A 15,305-nucleotide genomic window follows, 5' to 3' on the forward strand; every position below is an offset into this window, starting at 1 on the left:
GAAATAGTTTGTGCAGAATTGGAATTAGATCTTCTTTGAAGGTCTGATAGAACTCTGCACTAAACCCATCTGGTCCTGGGCTTTTTTTGGTTGGGAGACTATTAATAACTGCTTCTATTTCTTTAGGTGATATGGGACTGTTTAGATGGTCAACTTGATCCTGATTCAACTTTGGTACCTGGTATCTGTCCAGAAATTTGTCCATTTCGTCCAGGTTTTCCAGTTTTGTTGAGTATAGCCTTTTGTAGAAGGATCTGATGGTGTTTTGGATTTCTTCAGGATCTGTTGTTATGTCTCCCTTTTCATTTCTGATTTTGTTAATTAGGATTTTGTCCCTGTGCCCTTTAGTGAGTCTAGCTAAGGGTTTATCTATCTTGTTGATTTTCTCAAAGAACCAACTCCTCGTTTGGTTAATTCTTTGAATAGTTCTTCTTGTTTCCACTTGGTTGATTTCACCCCTGAGTTTGATTATTTCCTGCCGTCTACTCCTCTTGGGTGAATTTGCTTCCTTTTTTTCTAGGGCTTTTAGATGTGTTGTCAAGCTGCTAGTATGTGCTGTCTCCCGTTTCTTCTTGGAGGCACTCAGCGCTATGAGTTTCCCTCTTAGAAATGCTTTCATTGTGTCCCATAGGTTTGGGTACGTTGTGGCTTCATTTTCATTAAACTCTAAAAAGTCTTTAATTTCTTTCTTTATTCCTTCCTTGACCAAGGTATCATTGAGAAGAGTTTTATTCAGTTTCCACGTGAATGTTGGCTTTCCATTATTTATGTTGTTATTGAAGATCAGTCTTAGGCCATGGTGGTCTGATAGGATACATGGGACAATTTCAATATTTTTGTATCTATTGAGGCCTGTTTTGTGACCAATTATATGGTCAATTTTGGAGAAGGTCCCGTGAGGTGCTGAGAAGAAGGTATATCCTTTTGTTTTAGGATAAAATGTTCTGTAGATATCTGTCAGGTCCATTTGTTTCATAACTTCTGTTAGTTTCACTGTGTCCCTGTTTAGTTTCTGTTTCCACGATCTGTCCTTTGAAGAAAGTGGTGTGTTGAAGTCTCCCACTATTATTGTGTGAGGTGCAATGTATGCTTTGAGCTTTACTAAAGTGTCTCTAATGAATGTGGCTGCCCTTGCATTTGGTGCGTAGATATTCAGAATTGAGAGTTCCTCTTGGAGGATTTTACCTTTGATGAGTATGAAGTGTCCCTCCTTGTCTTTTTTGATAACTTTGGGTTGGAAGTCGATTTTATCCGATATTAAAATGGCTACTCCAGCTTGTTTCTTCAGTCCATTTGCTTGGAAAATTGTTTTCCAGCCTTTCACTCTGAGGTAGTGTCTGTCTTTTTCCCTGAGATGGGTTTCCTGTAAGCAGCAGAATGTTGGGTCCTGTTTGTGTAGCCAGTCTGTTAGTCTATGTCTTTTTATTGGGGAATTGAGTCCATTGATATTAAGAGATATTAAGGAAAAGTAATTGTTGCTCCCTTTTATTTTTGTTGTTAGAGTTGGCATTCTGTTCTTGTGGCTGTCTTCTTTTTGGTTTGTTGAATGATTACTTTCTTGGTTGTTCTAGGGCGTGATTTCCGTCCTTGTATTGCTTCTTTTCTGTTATTATCCTTTGAAGGGCTGGATTCGTGGAAAGATATTGTGTGAACTTGGTTTTGTCGTGGAATACTTTGGTTTCTCCATCTATGGTAATTGAGAGTTTGGCCGGGTATAGTAGCCTGGGCTGGCATTTGTGTTCTCTTAGTGTCTGTATAACATCTGTCCAGGCTCTTCTGGCTTTCATAGTCTCTGGTGAAAAGTCTGGTGTAATTCTGATAGGCCTTCCTTTATATGTTACTTGACCTTTCTCCCTTACTGCTTTTAATATTCTATCTTTATTTAGTGCATTTGTTGTTCTGATTATTATGTGTCGGGAGGAATTTCTTTTCTGGTCCAGTCTATTTGGAGTTCTGTATGCTTCTTGTATGATCATGGGCATCTCTTTTTTATGTTTGGGAAGTTTTCTTCTATTATTTTGTTGAAGATATTAGCTGGCCCTTTAAGTTGAAAATCTTCATTCTCATCAATTCCTATTATCCGTAGGTTTGGTCTTCTCATTGTGTCCTGGATTACCTGGATGTTTTGAGTTAGGATCCTTTTGCATTTTGTATTTTCTTTGACTGTTGTGTCGATGTTCTCTATGGAATCTTCTGCACCTGAGATTCTCTCTTCCATTTCTTGTATTCTGTTGCTGATGCTCGCATCTATGGTTCCAGATCTCTTTCCTAGGGTTTCTATCTCCAGCGTTGCCTCGCTTTGGGTTTTCTTTATTGTGTCTACTTCCCCTTTTAGTTCTAGTATGGTTTTGTTCATTTCCATCACCTGTTTGGCTGTGTTTTCCTGCTTTTCTTTAAGAGCCTGTAACTCTTTAGCAGTGCTCTCCTGTAAATCTTTAAGTGACTTATGAAAGTCCTTCTTGATGTCCTCTATCATCATCATGAGAAATGTTTTTAAATCTGGGTCTAGATTTTCGGTTGTGTTGGGGTGCCCAGGACTAGGTGGGGTGGGAGTGCTGCGTTCTGATGATGGTGAGTGGTCTTGATTTCTGTTAGTAGGATTCTTACGTTTGCCTTTCGCCATCTGGTAATCTCTGAAGCTAGCTGTTTTAGTTGTCACTGTTAAGAGCTTGTTCTTCAGGTGACTCTGTTAGCCTCTATGAGCAGACCTGGAGGGTAGCACTCTCCTTAGTTTCAGTGGGCAGAGTATTCTCTGCAGGCAAGCTCTCTTCTTGCAAGGCAGGTACCCAGATATCTGGTGTTCGAACCAGACTCCTGGCAGAAGTTGTGTTCCACTCACTAGAGGTCTTAGGATCACGTGTGGAATCCTGTGTGGGCCCTTGCGGGTGTCAGGCGACTCAGCTGGCAAGGTAGCCGGGGCTCGAGTGGAGTGGAAGGGGTTTGTGCCCCAGATCAAGCCCGGGTAGCCTGCTTCCCTATGTACCGCAGTCTCAAGTTCCACACGATTGGATTGGGGCAGGCACTGTGATCCACTCACCAGAGGTCTTAGGGTCCCGTGGGGAGTCCCGTGTGGACCCTTGCGGGTGTTGGGCAAGACTCTGCTGGCAAGGTAGCCCGGGGCTCGAGTCTCGAGTCGAGCGGAAGGGACTTGTGCCCCAGATCAGGCCCAGGTAGCCTGCTTCCCTATGTACCGCAGTCTCAAGTTCCGCGCGATTGGATTGGGGCAGGCACTGTGATCCACTCACCAGAGGTCTTAGGGTCCCGTGGGGAGTCCCGTGTGGACCCTTGCGGGTGTTGGGCAAGACTCTGCTGGCAAGGTAGCCCGGGGCTCGAGTCTCGAGTCGAGCGGAAGGGACTTGTGCCCCAGATCAGGCCCGGGTAGCCTGCTTCCCTATGTACCGCAGTCTCAAGTTCCGCGCGATTGGATTGGGGCAGGCACTGTGATCCACTCACCAGAGGTCTTAGGGTCCCGTGGGGAGTCCCGTGTGGACCCTTGCGGGTGTTGGGCAAGACTCTGCTGGCAAGGTAGCCCGGGGCTCGAGTCTCGAGTCGAGCGGAAGGGACTTGTGCCCCAGATCAGGCCCGGGTAGCCTGCTTCCCTATGTACCGCAGTCTCAAGTTCCGCGCGATTGGATTGGGGCAGGCACTGTGATCCACTCACCAGAGGTCTTAGTGTCCCGTGGGGAGTCCCGTGTGGACCCTTGCGGGTGTTGGGCAAGACTCTGCTGGCAAGGTAGCCCGGGGCTCGAGTCTCGAGTCGAGCGGAAGGGACTTGTGCCCCAGATCAGGCCCGGGTAGCCTGCTTCCCTATGTACCGCAGTCTCGAGTTCCGCGCGATTGGATTGGGGCAGGCACTGTGATCCACTCACCAGAGGTCTTAGGGTCCCGTGGGGAGTCCTGTGTGGACCCTTGCGGGTGTTGTGCAAGACTCTGCTGGCAAGGTAGCCCGGGGCTCGAGTCTCTCTCTTGCTTTCTTTTTCTCTCTCTTGCTTTCTTGTTCTCTCTCTCTTGCTTTCTTGTTCTTGTTCTTTTTCTTGTTCTTTTTCTCTTTTGCACTCTTGCTCTTGCTCTTGCTCTCTTGCTCTCTGGCTCCTGAAGATGTAAGCAATAAAGCTTTTGCCGCAGAAGATTCCGGTTTGTTGCGTTCTTCCTGGCCGGTCGCGTGAACGCGTGTAAGATTGCGCCACTTCACTTCTCTTGTTTACCCCTCTCCTGCTATTAATTACCCTTTGTTCCCAACTATTCATCTTCTATTTTCATATCTTCTCTGTATATACACGGGTCTGATGCAAGTATCCACAGCTGCCATGTCTTCATGGTTGTAATAGATATGTCAAACCTAGGAGGAAGATTTTCAGAGTAACTTCCTATCCTCCAGCTCTCGCAATCTTTCTACCATGTCTTCCACCAACTTCCCTGAGCCTTGAAGGGCCTTTATAGATGCCTCACTTAGGGCTGAGCCCTCACCAGTAACTTATTTTCTGTATTTTTACCACTCACATGTCTCTGAATTAACCTTTACCTACTACAAAAGAAGCTTCTCTGGCTTGGGCTGAGAACAGCACTGGTCCATTGGTATAAACATAAATATTGAGGAGCAGTTTGACTTCATGTCCATTTAGCAAAGCATCAGCAATGTATTCTCCCCTAAAGCATGTATCTTCTTCAGGCAGAGGCTTTTAAAATCAGATTTACAGTCCAAGACATGAATTCTATCCTATGGGATGAGCTTAAAAGACACTAGAAAAGCAGCTGGTTATCCACAAACAGCCTTGCAACTATTGCAATAGTGGGTATATCTTCACTTGCACATCAATATTTTACCACACATGGTTCACAATTGAGAATGATCACTGATGGAGGTTCCCCCTCAAACCCTCAATAGCACATTCCAGGATTATGGATGTTAGCCCTCATGGAAGAATCTTCCTGTAAGTTTTACTTCAAAAAATTGTGTCCCACATGTGATAACTTCAAATATAAGGATTTACCATCTGTTCTGGTGGGTAAGAAACAGCTATGATGACAATTGTATTGTTTGGGAATGAGGTGGCAATTTCATATAAGATTATGAAAGCCTTTTAGATAGGCCTTCAAGAATGAATAAGATTCAGCCAGAAGGAAATAGGTGGAAGAGTAGGGTAGGACATGGGTAAACATACAGAAGCTACAAATGAATTTGAAAGGACAAGTTTTGAGCATAGTAAAAATATTGTGTCCATTTTAGAGCACAATGGGAGAGAAATCAAGAAATATAGGTATGGTAGCTTATGGAACTTGAACCTATTTCAGAAAACATCTCAGAGTTATAGAATAGGTTTGAATGTGGATAGACCCAATCAAAATTACATAGAGGAATATTAAATTTGTAGCATCCCTCCACTTCCATCTCTTCCACCCCTTCCATCCTTTCTGATGGGGCAGAATCCTAGTTGGCCTGCTCCCATGAAAACTCCATCTCCTGAGCCATCCTAGATGACCCACTGCACTCAGAGAAGTTGGACCCACTGCTCTCAGAGCAGTTGAGCAGTTGAGGAATCTCTGCACTTAGAGCAGTTGAGGACACATTGCTTTCAGAGAAGTTGAGGATCAGCTGCACCCAGGGCAGTTGGACAAGAGTTGAACTGCCCCACTGAAGATCCAACAGTCTGAAGGCCTCACAGGAGATCTACTGCAGCCAAGGTAACAGATCAGCAACTTCTCTGCCCCTATGAAGAACCCCCAGTTGGAAGGCCCCACAGGTGGTCTGATATAGCCAGGGCCGCAGGCCTACCTGGAGACTTGAAGCAACCAAGGGACAAAAGAGGCAGACTCTAGACAGTCACCAAAGTATCCAGATGGCAAAAGGCAAGCACAAGACCATAAGCAATAGAATCCAAAATACGTGGGAATCATCAGAACCCAATCCTCCAAGCACAGCAAGGCCTGAATACACCAACACACCTGAAAATCAGGAATCTGTCCTTAAATCCTGTCTCATGAAGATATTAGAGTCCTTTAAGGAGGATATCAATAACTACTGAAAGAAATACAGGGAAAAAACAGGTAAGCAGGTGAAGGAATTGAATAAAGTGTTCCAAGAACTAAAAGTAGAAGTAGAAACAATAAAGAAAACACAAATGGAGGCAAACCTAGAAATGGAAAACCTAAGAAAGAGGTCAGGAATTACAATTATATTTACAACGAAATACAAGAAATAGAAGAGAGAATCTTGGGTGTAGAAGATACAGCAGAAGAGATTGACACAACTGTCAAAGAAAATTTAAAACATAAAAAAAACTCCCAACCCAAACTATCCAGGAAATTCAGGACACAATAAAAAGACCAAATATAAGAGTAATATGACTAGAGGAGAATGAAGATTCCCAGCTCAAAGGACCTGAAAATGTCTTCAGCAAAATCATAGAAGAAAACTATCCCAACCTAAAGAAAGTGATGGCCATAAAGGTACAAGAAGCCTATAGAACACCAGATAAATGGGTCAGAAAAGAAAATCTTCTCATCACATAATTATCAAAACACTAAATGCACAGAGCAAAGAAAGAATATTAAAAGCTGCAAGGGGAAAAGTCCAAGTAACATACAAAGGTAGACCTATCAGAATTTCACCAGACTTCTCAACGGAGACTATGAATGTCAGAAGAGCCTAGTCAGATGTTATGCAGTCTCTAAGAGAACATAAATGACAGACAAGGCTACTATACCCAGCAAAACACTCAATCAACATAGATGAAGAAACCAAAATATTCCAGGACAAAACCAAATTCAAACAGTATCTATCTACAAACCAAGTTGGAAGGAAAACTCCAACACAAGGAAGATACCTGCACCAAAGGAAGGACAAGATATTCACCATCTCACACAAAGTCAAAAGCAGAGAGCCACAGCCCATAAAACCACCTACAAAAACAAACATCAGAAACCAACAGTCATCTCTCCTGAATACCCCTCAATATTAATGGACTCAACTCACCTATAAAAACATATAGGCCAACTGACTGGGTACACAAACAAGATGTACAGCTCAAAAACAAAGACAGACAAGATCTCAGAGTAACAAAGATGGAAAAAGGCCTTCCAAGAAAATGGTCCTAGGAAACAAGCAGGAGTTGCCATCCTAATATTCAATAAAATAGGCTTTCAACCAAAAGTTATTAAGCATGATGAAGAAGGACACTTCATATTCATCAAGGAGAAAATCCACCAATATGAAGTTTCCATTCTGAACATCTATGCCTCAAGTACAAGAGTAAAAGAAACTTTACTAAAGCTCAAAACACACATTGAACCCCACACAATAATAGTGGGAGATTTCAGCACACTACTCTCACCAATGGACAGATCATTGAAACAGAAACTAAACAGAGACAACAGAGAACCAAATGGATTTAACAAATATCTACAGAACATTTCACACTAAAACACCCTAAAGCATTTGCTTATTCTTTGTATTGCTTTCTTTGTTTCTATTTGGTTGATTTAGGCCCTGAGTTTGACTATTTCCTGCCTTCTACTCCTCTTGAGTGAGTTTGTTTCTTTCTTTTTTTTTTTCTAGAGCTCTCAGCTATGTTGTTAAGTTGTTAGTGTAATATCTCTCCAGTTTCTTTACCAGGGCACTCTTTCCTCTTACCACTGTTTTCATTGTGTCCCATAAGTTTGAGCATGATGTGTCAATATTTTCATGAAATGCCAGGAAGTCTTTAATTTCTTTCTTTATTTCTTCCCTGACCAAGTTATCGTTGAGTAAAGAGTTGTTCAGTTTCCACTTGTATGTGGGATTTCTGTAGTGTTTGCTGTTTTTTTTAGACCAGCATTAGGCCCTGTTGGTCTGATAGGATGCATGACGGTATTATTTCAATTTTCTAGTATCTGTTGAGGGTTGTTTTGTGACCAATTATATGATCGATTTTGGAGAAAGTGCCGTGAGGTGCTGAGAAGAAAGTGTATTCTTCTGTTTTAGGGTGAAAATTGTGTGTATGTATGTATGTATGTGTGTGTGTGTGTGTGTGTGTGTGTGTGTGTGTAATTTTAAGCATCAAAAACAATTGTAACATCCTATTCACATTTTACTAAACATTTTGTGGTTTATGTGCTATGTGCTTTGCAGAAAAGACTTTAGTGGAGCAAAGGGAAAAATTGTTATGGGAAAATGGAAATACTGAGTTATCTTTTGCCACTGTTCAGGTTTATGCCAAAGGATAACCAAAGTTGTGCAGGTTGTAAAAGAAAATATATTGAGGAAATAGAGCTAAAAGCCTTAGTACCTTGATGGGTAGATGGAAAGTTTGCTAATATTTCATCTAATTGCAATAGTATATATCTATTTGTCAGTAAGAGAACAGTAGGACAGTCCCCCTATTTTATATGGGAAAAAAATGGGTTTTCCAAACTAAGTCTTTTTCTTTTGCCTTATTTTGAAATCAGCTTTGTCATTCACTAAGTTACTTCACGTTGTGTGTAACAATGATTTTTCAGATCTTTCAGGCTGTCATTGACCTGAGAGACTTCATTTTATAAGAACTATTCAACAACATTTTAAGGACAACTCTGCACTATGGTGGACATGTGAACAATACCATCCAGCAGCATCTGTGAAGCACAGACTGATGAAGAACTTATCCCTAAATATTAAAGTAGCACTGTGGTATAAATTTTGTCAAAATAAATTGGGACTACAGGAACACATGCATGTATTAAAATGGCTTCAGAAGAAGACATTCCTTGCAAAATATCAGACATAAATGACCAAGAAAAGAGAGCAAATCCTTCCCCTGAACCAACTAAAAAGGACATCTAACACTATCAAGAAAATGGTTCCACCAACCTTTCTTCACATCATCCAGTATGCTAGTCAAGAGACTGAGGAAGAATTCTGAATTTTCATATGTCCATCTTCATGTTCCTCCATCTATATCCACTGGCCATCTGGCCACAATTTGCTTGTTGGATCTTGATCCTGCTCTGTGCTTTTAGAACCTTCATGATTTCATATCTTACTACTTCACCTCAGTTGCAACACTGCAACTTGACTCCACTGAGGTGGTGCTAGAGACAGCAGTGGGGGCAGCAACAGCAGAGATCCAACAGATGGCAAGGTAGATCCCTTTCTACTTTTGCATCCTTAGGAATTTCTGTCTTTGGGGCTTCTTTGAATTTTTTTAAATTTTTGCTTCAGCCTTTTTAGATTCTTATAAACTTACACATTTACACACACAGACAGACATACACACATGTGCATACACACCCACATGCACACAAGCACACACAGAGAGATTGCACAATATACAATGTGTCTACAATATGAGAGTTGATATTAGTAATTAAGATGGGATAAGACTAAAAGACCTTGCCTTTATTATTAAAGTTGTTTTTTGTTTGTTTGGTTGTTTGTTTGTTTGTTTGGTTGGTTGGTTGGTTGGTTGTTTTTTTTTTTTTATAAGAAGAACCACATAGCAAATTGTTTCTGTTGGAAGTACCCAATCTTGTAATTGTATTGTTATCCAGTTGGCACTGTGGAAAGATACACTGGCATGCTCTTCTATGTTTCTAACATAGAGCACTCGTTATACTTGGCTAGAGCAAGGCCTTTCATTAGCCCTTCTCTGTTTTGTTTTGCTTTCTTCCTTAAGAAAGGTTCTTCCCATGTGGTCCTATGTAGACCAGGCTGGTCTCAAACTCAGATTGCATCTCTGTGTTTCTATGCTAAAGAGTCTCTCCCAAATTAGACCAGCATATCCACATTTATGAAAAAAAAATCACACTAGAATTAAAGACCAAATAGCACCAACACCATGAATTCTTTTACCAAATTCTTTTAGCATAAACTTGTCAACTATCTAAACACTTGATATTAAAGAAGAGAGTAGAGTGGTAATGATTTAATAATTAAGATAGGTCTTTTGGGAAAATAGTTTATACTTAGATTATACTGAGAATTCTTGTCTGGGAGAAGAAAGAGATTAGCATAGTATATGTACAAGGTACATCAGTTATACTTTTGCACTGAGTACAGCAACATTCTGATAGAACAGAACTCCTGACATAGTTAATGGATGTGTGTAGAGAAATATTAAGAAAACATACAACAGAAAGCAGGCCCAGGTACAGGACTTACCAATGAGGATATTGGAAACCTGAGTCAATTGCTCAATTATATAAATAAATGTGAAAATAGCCCACTAAAAATAATTAGCAAAACACCTACTTTAAAGATTTTTCTGATTATCACACTGCTTAGGTGTAGAAAATCTAAAAGCTAAGAAAGAATTACTGGCCTCAATATTATCTACAGGACATCAAAGCTCTGAAAATTAAAAATGCCAGGGTCACAGCTAATGTTTAAGGCCATGATGCACTACCATACCTTATACAAGTCATAAATAATGTCTACATTCAGGACCCTCAACTTTCTAAAAGTCTGTATGTTATTGACAGACACCAAGGTAGCCCCCACATGCTCACTCTTGTTAGCCATTGCTCATACATGTCCATTTACTCAGTACACCCCTAATACTTGGATAAAGATACTGCCAACTTTCAGAGCTCTGAGTTGAAAGGAAGGTGGATTTGATCTTGCCAAGTGTCAAAGTAATGGACAGGGGAAGTGAAGCAAAGTGGCCCAAGTGATCAGCAGCAGCAGGAGCTGCAAAGAAGGCATAAACCAACCTTCACACTTCTCACTTTAACTAAAGAGATTCTAAAGCAAAGAGCCTTGAGAGGCACAGGACAAAAGGCAGTGCCTAGGCAGAGGGAGCACCATATCAATGTATGTTAAATGAAAAGTCAAACAAAATAAAACAAATCAAAACAGAATCAAATCCCATGAGGCCAAGCAGACATACCCAGAGGCAAATCTTCCCTCTTTTTAATAATTTTGCCTCTCTCCATATTTTATATGATCTATTATTTTTCTTCTAAATCCACAGTGTCTCTCTTTGATGCCTTGAGAAATGTATCTCCCCCTTGGGATCCAGTGGTAGGGCTTACCTGCAAATGACAATATCATCAACTGCAATTTAAAGGTTGACCTAGCTGACAGGGCAGACCAATTACTCTAGACCCTTTCCACGCAAAATTGGTGATGACTTAACCAGTGTCTGCTGCAAGAAAGAAAATGAGAGGTAAGTTTCATCTGTTTGAGTCCATAGTCCCCTAACCAGTTATAAAACAAAAGAATAACTTACTAAATTGTAAAGACTCCAGATACTGAAGTACTTCATTAATTCATTCTGGTCTCTGTTCAATCACATGTGGTTGTTTCAGATCACTGGTAATGTCTGTTAAGGTAAAGCTAATGCCAAGTATTATCTGAAAAACTTGTGGTTGAAGCTGAGATACCAAAAGCACTAAGAGCCTTGCTCAAAATGTGAAGAGTTCTCTAAATTCAACCCTGGATATTCTCATAGGTTTGAGCAAAGGAGAATCTTTTACTTCAGTTAAACTCTAGTGCTCTAAGTAAAGTTTCACCTTGTTAAATACCACTTGGATCTGAGAGAATGAAAAACAAAAGAGAATTTTCTTTTAGACCTCTATGGATGTGAAAGAATGAACAAAGGAGCTTCGAAAGTGAAGTAGGCACTCTTTATTGTTTATCTTCCCATTTGAGGACAAAGGAACTCTCGCTTAGAACCTGCTTGTAAATTGTTAAAACATTTCTAAAGAGAAGTAGGAAATGAGAGAACAGGGAGGGGGAGTCAAGAGAGACTGTCAGAATTAGAGCTGAAAGAAGACGAAGGAGTCAAGACCTGGATATGAAGGATAGAAACCATAGGCCCTATTTGGTAAAATATACTTAGGCTAAGATTAACAGACCCAGGATTTCCTACATAAGAGAAGAAATATAACTTGTTAAATATCAGTGAGATTGTAAATTATGAAGTACAGTTGGTCCTCCACATTCATTTGTTCCACATTCCATCAATCACAAATCAAAAATATTTGAGAAAATTTCGGTCCATAATAAACTTATAAAGTCAACTTATTCTTGTCACCATGCTCTAAACAGTACAGCCTAACAACTGTTTACATAGAATTCACATACTATTAGCATAGGGAATCCAATGAAAATGATTTGAAGTATCTTGAAGGGTATGATTCATTTATATGCAAGCACCATGACATTTTTATACAAGGAACATCATCAGCTTACTATCAATACCCAATCTTAGAACCAACCCCCACGCCAAATTTCGTGACACTGAGGGACAACTTTACTTGGTAAAGAAAAAAAAAAACACAGCCTATCTCTAAAACTCAGCAGTAACATTAGCTCCTCAAATAAAACTATAAAATGAGCAGTGTGAACAATTTCAGTACAATAAGGCAAGTAACACAAAAAGTAAAATTCAGTGGACTGTTTTTCTTTACTACAGAGGACAGAGAAAGTGATAATGTAGACAGACCCAATTTTTACTCTGATTGAAAGAAAACAAGCCAGGATAATTTTGCCTCTACATTTACTTTCCAACCTACCATGCTTTTAGTGACCCAGAAAAGAGAGAAGAGGTGTGTAGCCGAGAATGCACTTAACATTTCTAATAGAATGACTTCAATAAACAGAATTGTGGGCTGACTGTCCAGAGACCCAGACTCTACAATTCTGTCCCTTCTTGACTGTGTGAGCACAGGCATGCCATTAAACCTCTCACAACCCCAGTTACCTCATGTGTCAAATGAGAGCCTCAGTTCAGTTTTGTGTTATGTGCATGATGATATGTCTCGAATTGTTTCCAATGCCCCTACCATTAAAGTATCACATAAACCATAAAAACTTTTATACTTTATGATCCAGTGAGCTCATCTATACATGGAAGAGGTTCCAACCCCCTCATACCTATGCACCCACAGATAGGGAAAATGCAGTAGAAAGCAGCGATTTATATGAACTTAGAAGAAAACCAACAAGAAGGAAATAGTTGTTTGAAAATTAAATTGCCATCTACTTACTTCTAACTTATTCTAACCAAGATTGAGATAGAGTTGAGTCCCAGCATAAAAAGTCTGTTGTCAAATGCTCCATCATATTTCTATCCACAACTTCTGCTTCAAAATCAAGCAAGGGAAATTTTCTTTTGCATCTTTACATTTCCATCAGACATCACAGGAAAACAAGGATGAGCTCTACCACATGATGAAGTAGAAGCCAACGGGATTCAGTTCTATACCAATGCATAGAAATTACATTGACATGTAATGGACAGCTAATTTTATTTTTGGCAAGCTGGATATTATTTTTACAGGATAAGGAACAAGTTTAGACTCAGGATTGAGTGACAAACATTTTCAGAAAAGCATATTAGTAAGTAATTTAGGTTATGGATGTTTTATGCTGCCTCTGCTATATATGATTTTAGTTAGTTGATTATCTGGTTGATTCATTGGGTTAGGTTTGCTCTTCGTAGTCTGTAAATTTGGGATACAAAAGTGGCTGCAGGTTACGTTTCCTCTCTTGGCAGTAGTGTGTCTATTCCTATACAAGAAGCATTCTATGTAGCTAAGCAATAATAATAGTAAAAGCTTAAATATACCAGGTGTTTATTGTAGCCAAAGATAGCTAGAACCCATCAAAGTATGTTAGGAAAGAGCTGCAGTAGATTAGATAAAGCAAGGCAGTAAACATGTTGATTGAGGTCCTGGGAGAATAGCCACAGCATTTCTTCAAGATACTACTTTTCATATTATTTACACCAATGATTTAGACAACAACACACTGATACCAGTGGCAGTGTTCCTCCCTAATCACTGTGAACATTCTAAATCCCCACCCAGGGAGGCTTTATAAAGGCATCTCACATATTAGATAAATAGGATTTCTTCCACACTGTAAATCAACTAACATTTCCGCACTGATTCACATGAAACCTTGAGATAGGCCCTAAGCCTGTACTTGTTTTTTTATGAATTAGTCTTAGCATCACTGACTTTCCCTCTCCCTCTAGTCTTCCCTGCCAAATACTTAATGATACAACCAGAAACAGTTGAAGCTGTAAAATATAAGCAATATGGAGGACTCCTTTAGGAAGCCTGCTTATAAACTGAAAATCATTTCAAAATGGACCAATTGATTTGTCAATAGAAAAAATAGAAAGTAAGCAACTAGAGTTAGGAGTCTAATGTATACTAAAGGTAATCCAAGTGTAAAGAGACAATCAAGTAAATGATGTTGCATGAAGGCAAAGTTGAGGTTATTGTTTACATTTGACACAAAATAAATTCCACATAAGTGGAGACTTTAATGTATAAGACAGGTTGGATAAAATAAAATTGTTAAAAAGATTACAGGGACAAAATCATTTTAAATAATTGTAAAGCAGAGAGAAGTCACTTCAAAATATAACACAACATTCAGAAATCAAAAGTAAAGGCACCTACAATCAAGCCTAATGCCATAATTTCAATCCCTGGAACTAGAGCATGATAAAAGTAAGAACTGGAGACAGCCGGCCACCTTCCTGGTGAGAGCACGGGGGTCTGCCTGGCCTGAGAGGTTTGTGGCACAGGCGCCGGCGGGAGCCTTCTTGGCTCCGGGACTCCGCGGAGGGCAGGCTGCACGGGTGACCGTGTGGAATACAGAGTGCCAGCTGTTTCTGGGACGGGCGAGAGAGTCGCAGAGCTTCTGGGCGGCGCCATCTTCAGCTCCAGACAGCCGGCCACCTTCCTGGTGAGAGCACGGGGGTCTGCCTGGCCTGAGAGGTTTGTGGCACAGGCGCCGGCGGGAGCCTTCTTGGCTCCGGGACTCCGCGGAGGGCAGGCTGCACGGGTGACCGTGTGGAATACGGAGTGCCAGCTGTTTCTGGGACGGGCGAGAGAGTCGCAGAGCTTCTGGGCGGCGCCATCTTTAGCTCCAGACAGCCGGCCACCTTCCTGGTGAGAGCACGGGGTCTGCCTGGCCTGAGAGGTTTGTGGCACAGGCGCCGGCGGGAGCCTTCTTGGCTCCGGGACTCCGCGGAGGGCAGGCTGCACGGGTGACCGTGTGGAATACGGAGTGCCAGCTGTTTCTGGGACGGGCGAGAGAGTCGCAGAGCTTCTGGGCGGCGCCATCTTTAGCTCCAGACAGCCGGCCACCTTCCTGGTGAGAGCACGGGGGTCTGCCTGGCCTGAGAGGTTTGTGGCACAGGCGCCGGCGGGAGCCTTCTTGGCTCCGGGACTCCGCGGAGGGCAGGCTGCACGGGTGACCGTGTGGAATACAGAGTGCCAGCTGTTTCTGGGACGGGCGAGAGAGTCGCAGAGCTTCTGGGCGGCGCCATCTTCAGCTCCAGACAGCCGGCCACCTTCCTGGTGAGAGCACGGGGGTCTGCCTGGCCTGA

The 15,305-nt window shown here is 41.4% G+C and overlaps 1 long non-coding RNA gene across 1 annotated transcript; it reads right to left on the reverse strand.

Annotated features, from left to right (window-relative positions):
* Positions 1 to 11,573: 11,573 nt before the first annotated feature.
* Gm5636 lies at positions 11,574 to 15,072 on the reverse strand. Its single transcript, XR_001556.3, has one exon. It is a non-coding gene; the product is annotated as a predicted gene 5636 (long non-coding RNA).
* Positions 15,073 to 15,305: the final 233 nt, after the last annotated feature.

The sequence above is a fragment of the Mus musculus genome, chromosome X (genome assembly GCF_000001635.26).
Source record: "Mus musculus strain C57BL/6J chromosome X, GRCm38.p6 C57BL/6J".
Classification (NCBI taxonomy): Eukaryota; Metazoa; Chordata; class Mammalia; order Rodentia; family Muridae; genus Mus; species Mus musculus.